Raw genomic sequence first — 8,960 nt, 5'->3', positions numbered from 1 at the left:
GCCTGCCCCCAGCCCGGCGGCGGGGAGCGCGGCGCTTCGCATCCCGCTGCCGGCTGCCCCCGGCGCCGGCTGCGCCCCGCTCGCTGCAGGCGGGACGCGGCCCGGGCGCGGTTGTGCTTCCCGGCTGTCGCCTGCTGCCTGCAGACCGCGGAGCCTCTGCCCCCGGCCCCGCTCCCCTCCCCGGCCCCGTCATGCCGAAAGCGAGAGACGAGGCGCGGTGAGCGAGTCAGGTAACCCACGAAACGCGCTCGATGTCGGGAGCTCTCCGTATGGGCTCTGGAGGGCTGCCGTGCTCGGAGGTTACTTTGAAATCCGGCTGGGTTTGTCTGCAGCCGCCTCAACGTTAAGTGGAGTACGCTTATCCGTGTCGTTCCCCAGCAAGTAAATCCGGATAACTTGTAGACTGGGTGGATTTTTCCCCCCTTCTTTATACTGGCAGTTAGARGAGAAGATACCCAGTAACTCCGATAGCATCATGTAGCGCTAGACGTCCTGCTCGTTTTTATAAGAAAATAATTTATTCTTTTTTCTAATAGATAAGAGGAGGKGAATAAACTGCTCTATGCAGGTATATTCTAGCTCTGCAGAGTGACAGAATTGTGAGTTTGTTGTAGCTTTCGATGCTGCCTGCTAGCTAGGGTCGCACTGCAAAAATGTGCGCTTTACAAACATCTATCACCAAAGTGCTTTGTTTCAGCATGCCGTCTGGTGGAGTGACTTTGGAAGCAGTTCTGTGTTTGCCTCTCTTAAAAATGTGGATATGATTAAGATGTGTGCACTAAGTTGTTAGTTGGGGAGGCATTAAGGGTGTGTGTATGTGTAATATATGTGTGAAAGAAAAAGAACAAAGAAAACAGGCTTTTGATAACGTCCCATTAATTCAACTATAAACACTGTAATTCCTCAGTTCTTGTTTACTCAGTAAAACTCTTTTCCTCCTTCTCACAGATATGGTCCATGATCTGTTTGTTTTTCTGTACTCCCTTTCGTAGATCTCTTCTTCTGATACAGATTCGCTCAGGGTTTGGTTCTGAGTGAGGCTGCTGGAAAATATTTGTAACCTTCTAACTTCTGATGCATGTCAAGGTCTTCTTTTTAGCCTTTTTGTATCCAGGATGAGGCAGGCCTTTTAGAAATGCCCACTGAGTCTGAACTAGCGCAGAACTCATGGGATGATAATAATAATATAGATTGAAAAAAAAAGACCTTCTGAAAATGCTATTATTGGGCATATAACAATATGTGATTGGATTTGAGCTTCTTGTTAATTGAAGGAAAGATAAAATGTGAAAAAGAACCATGGCTGAGGACTACAGAGTTAGACCAATTTTGTGCTGTTGCTGTCTGTGGCACTGGCGTGTCATCAGCACAGGCTTCTGTGGAAAATTCCCTGCGTCCTCATGCTTTTGTTGGCAATACAATTTAAAGCCCAAATCTCTAGTTGAAACCTGTAACACTTGTCTGTCAGAGGTTTTGGACAACTATAGGAAATAAATGTTTATTTTCTGCTTCTTGTCCGGGGGGAAAGTTGGTTGGGGCATACCTGAGCGAAGTTTTGTTGCATGTTATAAATCTCCTTGGAAGCATTGGTCAGGGCTGTGGAATATCCAGATAAAAAAGGCCAGTGGGATCATAAGTACTCAGTCTTACTGTAGCATGTTTAAGTTATACATGTGAATGCAATAACTCAGAGGAGACGCTCATTCTAAGAGTTGCTGTGGCTTAGCAGAGTGCACAGGGGACTGGCAGATAGAGTCCTCTGGACAGTGATCTTGATCCTGCAACTGAATGACTGGGACATCCTGCTCTGCCAAAATCCCTGGGTGTTTTTTCCCCACGCCTGTTTTTGCTTCCATTTTTGGCTTCTCACCTTGACCCTCTGCTGAAGTGGAACAGGAGCTCCATCAGCTGCGATCTGATGGAGGCTGCAGCACAGTTTCAACTTTGGTCTCATGTTGTCCCAGTGAAATTGGAGGGATACACACAAGCAAGTGCTCGTGCAGGGCTTTAAGGTCAAGGCTTCTTACTATAAGCTTTCTACAGTGTGATTTTTTTTTTAATTGTATAGAACAAATGCTATATTGTATTTGGGTTCAGTATGAAATAACTGACCTTACTTGGGACCAATATGTACAAAAATACCAGCAGTGCTGCTTCTCTGCTGGAGTTTCCTGGAGAATTAGTTTGCACTTGGGATCTGATGTGTTGCTGGAAGCTGGTGATATTCAGACTCTTAAACTCTCTATTCATCTTTTCAAGTGTTCAGTTTCCTAAGTCATTGAAAGACTTCTCAGCATATGACCCCAGTTAGTTGGTATGTGGAMGATATGGGTTGAAAGTGATTAACATGGCCTAGATGATGCCCTGATCAGTTTGTGTGACTCTGTCAAAGGCCCAGGAGCTCCTGTGTGATTTCAGTTTCTGACCATATGGCCCCTGACTTAGGGCTCTAATGTTAGGGCACTGACCTTTTAAAATGGTGGTTTTATATTGCTTTAAGATCTAGTGTTAGGGAGTTAGCCTTTTTAAATGGTGATTTTATATTGCCTTCTGTATATCTATTTATTCGTCAGCCAGTTCTGCAGATCTTCCATGCATCAAGTAGCAGTTATTCAGGCARGTAGATCCACTGTCTTGAGTGTGGTTATTCAGCTGAGTAAATGCTGTGCAATCTGAGTAAAAGGCACTAGATTTTGGGCATGAGAGCTCTGTTTTTTGTAGAGAATGTAGGGAATGAATTCAAAAAACCTGAGCCCCTAGTGTACCTTAATTTCTGTCCTGTTCTTATGCTTTGCTGTTAGTTTCTGGGTGGGCTGGAAGTGAGATCTGAGCCTGGTCTTTGCTCCCTCTTTACAGTATGTGGGTCTTCTAGAGAAATTCCACTGCTGTTTTTGAGTCTGTCCAGAGTTGCCTGCTTGCTTTGCTGATGCTATTTTCTACACAAATAGCTTTGCTGCTGCTGTGCTGGGTTCTGTGGAGGGAGCAGAGAAGCCCTTGGAACTAATGCAGCTCTGTAGCAGTCTGTCAGAATAAACAGTGTTAGAGGAAACCCCTCCAGCTCTCGTATGTGCAAGTTAATTGTGCAAAATCTCCCCGAGTCCTGAGCAGGCAAGGGCTTTGCTCCCCTTCTTGCAGCATTTGCTATTCTCACTGCAGCACAGTTGACCCCTGTTTCAAAGGCACCTGCGTGCTGCATGTCACTGAAAGCCATGCTATGGACTGAAAACARACCCCACCGAGTAGCTTGGGATCGGGCCCGAACCATCCCAGAGGAGGTGGGCAGAAATTTTGACCTTTCCCTCTCCAGGCCGAATACCTCTTTGGGAATTAATTCAGTCCTGTCTCCTCCGAGTCCCTGTCGGTGAAGTAAGGGCGATTAGGCCAGCTGGCACAGCCTGGGGTGAGGCTCCATAAATCCCAACCAGGAAGCAGCAGAGGAGAGAAGAGCTGAAATCTCTGGGATGAGATCAGCTTCACGCCTGGAACTTCTGAGGAGCTAACAATAATGAAAATGATTGTGAAGGAGACAGGAGCCCTAGCAGCTTCAACAGTTAAAGTTGAGTAATAGTCCCTCAGCCCTAACAAGGCACTTCGCCCTTGTCAAATGCAAAAGACTCTCTCTCTCTTCCTGCTGCAAAAATTACCCCTTTCAAGTAACCTTAAAATGTAAATGATTTTGTAATTTGCCCCTTACTGCTCTGGATGCATAAAATCTGGGAAGTTATGGAGCTGACTGCAATATATGCTGTGCAGCTCAGACGCTTGATTAGGCAAGAGTGTGTTAAGGCCTTGTTTCCTGGGATGTAACAGAACATGAAATTGTCACTAATCAAATGGACCATCCTTTTTTTTTTTTCCTTTTTTTTTCCTTTTTTCTTCTTTTTTTTTGTAAACCTAGTTTCCTGAGGAAATGAGTACTGTCTGTCTCCTGCCTTTTAAGTTTGGCCAGTTTCAATCAGATTTGACCAACGGGTGGCAGTCTTGAAGATCATTAATTTCCCACATGTTTTTCTTAAGATTAGTGGCTGGATAGATGAGAAGTCTTGAAGCAGCTCTGCCTTTAAAGAAAAGGAGACAAGCTTTAGTCGCTATTTGTTCTGCCTGATAGCGGTTAACCGGCCAGTCATCATATGGGTAGTGCTTGAACATCCAGCACATTCACAGCCCTGGCCAAGTCACAAGGTGTGTGTGGTCTCCAGTGTAGTGGTTGGTGGGAAAACAACTTTGGTAGGCACTGCAGTTGCTGTGATGGAGGGCAGGAGGGTAGATGCAGATGACCTGCATCTGTAGCAGACTAGGTCTGTTTGTTATGCTTCTTGCAGCACAGCCACTCTTATTTTTAAAGCCAAAGCAACTTGAGATTTAGGAAGGATGGCAGGCTGACAGTTATAGCTTGGAGCCTACTTTTCTTGACCTCCAGGACACCTTGGGCCTGAACAAAGGTGAGGTTTGGAACCAAAAGGAATGTGCAGTGTGGGTGGGACTTAAGCAGAGGTGTGTGTGTGCATAAACACACATGTGCAATGACACTTTGATTATCTGAGTGATCGCACACATCTTCCCTGTTGAATTCAACGATAGCTTGAGTGTGCTGTACATTTCTCCCCAGATATAATCTGTGAGAGAATACAGTCTTAAATGCCCATGTAGCCCCCTCCCCGGAGTTATGGTAGGCCAGGTGTACTTCAGCTAATGCAGTGCTATGAGATTTCAGCCGCACACTTCTGCATGGCTAAGAGCTCCAGTGTAGATGCAGCTATTCTGATATAGGTGTCTGGGGTGATCTGTCTTGGGAATCTGGTAAAAACAATACCAGGAAAAGGAGTCTTAACTGCAACCTGGAGGTTGTGCAAGTTCTAGAAGGATTTTCAGTATACCTGTGCTGGACATGGTAGGCAAATCTTTCATAGACCTAGGCTAAGTAAAAAGTGAGACATCTGCTCAGACAGAGGCATAAGAAGGAGGAATGTTGAGGTGTTATGAGCAAATATACGTATTTTGTCAGCCTAGGTATGTTATGCTACCCTCGCTGCTGCCACTGATCTTGAGAGCGTATCTGCCTACCTGTTGCCCTTGGGCACAGAGTGTGGCTTTTTCAGAGCTCCTCAGTGTCAATCTCTACTGTAAAAATAGTAAGTATTACCCCAGGGGGGCAAGCTGAATCTCAAACACCCATGCATCACTTGTCACTCCTCTTAAGACAGTATGAAGCAACTCAGAACAAATATATCTGTCAAAGTGATATGAAAGGAGAAACTGTGGTTGGTCTGCCATCATGGGATAGAGCCTGTGGCACACCAAGCTGGGCGAATGAGGTAAAGGGGGCTGCTGTTCCCTCTTTGCCTTTGCAAAATCTGCCCATTAGGGACAGGGTTGGAGACCTCTGGAAGTAAAAGCCTGTATAAAAGAAACAGATTCTTGGGCAGAAGTTGTGCTATCTTTATCTTCTAAATCTTGAGTGTAGTCAGGGTAGCTTGATTCACGCTGACTTTTGGCATCACACTGACTGTTGGCATGCATATGTTATAGCCAAAGCACTTACTAAAAGAAAATTTTGCTTTCCTGTCTTTCCTTCCCATGTATACCAACTACTACCACTGGTAGTGCAGCACGGTAGATTACTGTGATCGTTAGGAATGGCCTCTTGTGCTCCAATCAGACATCCCATGCAGTTCACTCCTCTGATACTGCTGTACACTGGAGCTTCAGAGAAAGGTGCAAGAAATGCTGCAAGAGGCAGTTTTAGAGTAACCTGCTTAGAGAGCACAGATTCCTTACCCCTCCCTGGGAGAGGTGGCTCTGTTACTGGAGGCAGAAAGACTCCTCTTGAACTCCAGCTTCAATTAAAGCAACAAAACATTGCTGCAGTAATGTTCCTGCCTGTTCTTGCTAGCCATATATGGCTAACATGATACAGCTAGCACTGTGCATTTAGTGCTGGTAGTACCATATTGCTCTGTTATGTTTTAAAATAAACTGACTGACTTGTATGCCAAAAGCCAAGGATTACAGTGCTGTCACCAAGGCAGACTTTCCCGCAATGGAGCTTTTATGAAATACGTGAACTGGAGAGAGATGGTGTGCTCAGAGTGCCTGGCTGAACCTGAGGGACTTGATAGCTCCAGATTTTGCAGGCTGTGCTCTTCCATGATGGGGAAAGATGGAAACTTGTTCTGTTAGGAACAAGAGAGTGTGTAAAGCTTGTAGCAGCCAGCAGCTGTTAAACAAGGTAAAAGTACTGCTTAAGAGAAAGAAAGGGGAGGGGTTGCAAATGAGGATGTACAAAAACCAATAGACTTTTTTCTTTTCCTTTTTTTTAAGTGTAAAACCTATACAGTGAGTACACCATCAGGCACAGTGCATCTTGCCAGCTAATATCTGCAAATAAAACAAGTGAGGTTGTTGCTGTTGCAGCTGCTTTCCCTCATGGAGTAGGGTGAGCCAGACTCGTCTGACTCTGAGAAACATGTTGGCAATTTGCCTGAAGTCCGCGGTGCACAGGGTAATTTACTTTAAAAACCCAATATAACAATTATCATTCAGAATGAACACATACAACCATAACATTTGCTTGCAGTTGTATTTTCTGTGACACACTCTTAGAAGTTGCTTGTTGGCTGCATTCACCAGCAAACACAGCCTGGAGGTGATTGGCTTCATCCCTGACCTGCAGTTAACAGCAATAATTATACTTAAACAACTTCTAATGTGGGAGGTGGGAGGGATTCAGTGGCTTGGACTACCAGTTGGGTTATCTGGGATCCTGGCCTTGAGAGCTTTCCTTCTGACCTTGGGCAAAGCTCATCAGCTGCTCTGTGCTTTTAAAATCTGATCTGTTACAACTCATTTCAGAATAATTAATATCAGTCTTGGTTTCCTCATCTGAAACAACCCCAAATTCCCCGAATATTTGTACATGAAATTGACGCTCAAATATAAAATCTTCCTCTCTTTTTCGTGCCTCTTACCTCTGATAAAGGTGGAAGAAAAAGACAATCATTCATAGCCATCTGCTGGAGACATCAATCACACTGGGAGCAGAGTCTGCCGGTTCCACACGTTATTAATGATGAAAAGATATAAACATATGAACTCATAATTATGTTGCATTTAAATTACTTACAAAATAATGACATTAGGAGAACAATGAGGTTACAAAATCAAGCGGACAGAAGCAAGGAAGTGCCAGAACTAATGTTGCATAGCTCCCCTTTGCATCTGCATTATGATACAATCTTTAATTCTATAATTGCATCATTTTTTCCCTTCCACAGAGTCCCTCTTTCAGTGGATAGGTAATTACTGCATAATTCATTTTCTCTTCCCCATTTACTTTCTGTGTGTGCCTCAACATCTATTTATTTTACACCCCGCCCAAACCTTGAACTGAGCTGGTGTTAGTTCCTTCCCAGGGGCTTCGCAAATGGGGAAGTTCTTATTCTTGCAACATCTCAGATGTGGTACTCTATTCATTTCATAGCTGAGGAATGGAGGCAAGAAGCAAATACAGCTCACACTGCTGAAATTCCTTCAATTTTGGCTGCTTAAAAGAGATACTAAGGGATAATTTTATTTTTCACTTGCCCCAGAATACCCAGCATGATCTAGCAGTTCATATCGGAAGCACGAGAATGACCTGAGCTGTAAGTCTCAGTACTGCTGCAGGTTAGCCTTGGATGTCCTGGATTTGCAGAGAGCAGGGACTGCACCATTAGGGGTCACCCGAGGAAAGACTGGTTTCAGTGGTTGCTGAGTGTCTTAAAAAGACTGGAACAGAGAGAGAGAGGGAACTCTGTTCTGCAGGTAGTATGTCCAACTTTCTTAAGTGATGTGGTTCTCTTTTTTTTCTTTCTCCATTGCCTCATTCACTGTTCATCTTTCTGATCTCTGCTGAGTGAGGTGGCAGGGTCTGAGACAACCTGTCTTATTCCCAAAGCAATTGATYTCCATGGCACAAAGGATTTGTGATCATTGAGTTAAGAGACAGAATCAGTGCAGATGCATAGGGGAGCTGGATGAATGTTATTCAGGCAGTCTTTGTTATGGTACCTCTTTGATTTTGAGTACTGCCATTTGCAATCTTTGTATTAGAAGTTAAAGATAGCCAAGTTTTAGTGTAATATTCTAACTATAGAAACAGAAGAGGGGGGTGATGAATACAAATTAATCCTTTCACACGAAACTGTAGTGATCTGGGTCATCCCTGGCTTTAGACCTCTGAGCTGCCGCATGAATTTCTACCCAAAGAGCTAACAGCCTGGCTAGTAGCAGTAGTAGGCTATGGTTGCTGGAGTAGTTGCCAGAGCAGGGTGACATGCTCAGTAAGTTGTCCTCAGCTTTCACAGGGAGTTTCACAGCCTGGAACCGCCGTGTTGGGAGACTGGGGAACTTCAGGTCCCCATCCAGAGCRGGGAGGGCAGTGCTCTCTCATGGGTCCCGGTGGTGCTGCTGGAGAGTTTCTCATCCCCTTAAGCTCACCCTTTGCCATTCTGAATCCATTCCCTCTGTTCCTGTGCACCTCTAACAATATCACCTGCTTGTTCCCTGGCTTTCCGGTACCTTTCTTCTAACAACGTACGCCCTTCTGTTGGTACTGCCAGCACCACCTATGAATTTTCAGAGGTGCCAGATCTAGATATCCTGCTGGGGCTGTGTGGAATCTTGATTGAAATTTATATCTAAAAGTTTTGCTTGTTCAAACTGAGGATAAAAGCCAGMCCAGTACCTTTGAATTAAGCTTCTTTGCGGATCATCTTCCTTACTTTTAGTTCAGAGCCTTTATTGTGTGCATCCTCTGAGATTAGGCAATGGGTAAATGATTGCTTTAGACCAACTCTGTAAAAATGGTTTACACCTAAAGGATATGGTGTGTTCTGCCCTGTTTCTCAGTGTTTCTTTTTGTGCTTGATCCGACTTAACCTTGTTCTACAATTAAACCTAGGGGGACATGCCATTTGGGG

At 44.6% G+C, this 8,960-nt stretch overlaps 1 protein-coding gene across 1 annotated transcript in view; it reads left to right on the top strand.

Annotated features, from left to right (window-relative positions):
• The first annotated feature begins 14 nt into the window (after window positions 1-14).
• RNF152 (ring finger protein 152) overlaps window positions 15-8,960 on the top strand; it is a 53,060-nt gene continuing 44,114 nt past the window's right edge. Inside the window, exon 1 of the mRNA XM_085304356.1 lies at window positions 15-230. The gene's annotated coding sequence lies outside the window, so the exon portion shown is untranslated. The remainder of the gene's footprint in view (window positions 231-8,960) is intronic.

The sequence above is a fragment of the Rhea americana genome, unplaced genomic scaffold (assembly GCF_003343005.1).
Source record: "Rhea americana isolate MKP2758 unplaced genomic scaffold, rheAme1 scaffold_207, whole genome shotgun sequence".
Lineage (NCBI taxonomy): Eukaryota > Metazoa > Chordata > Aves > Rheiformes > Rheidae > Rhea > Rhea americana.
The sequence above is the reverse complement of the archived record's forward strand: the minus strand, read 5'-3'. Positions and strand labels throughout refer to the sequence as shown.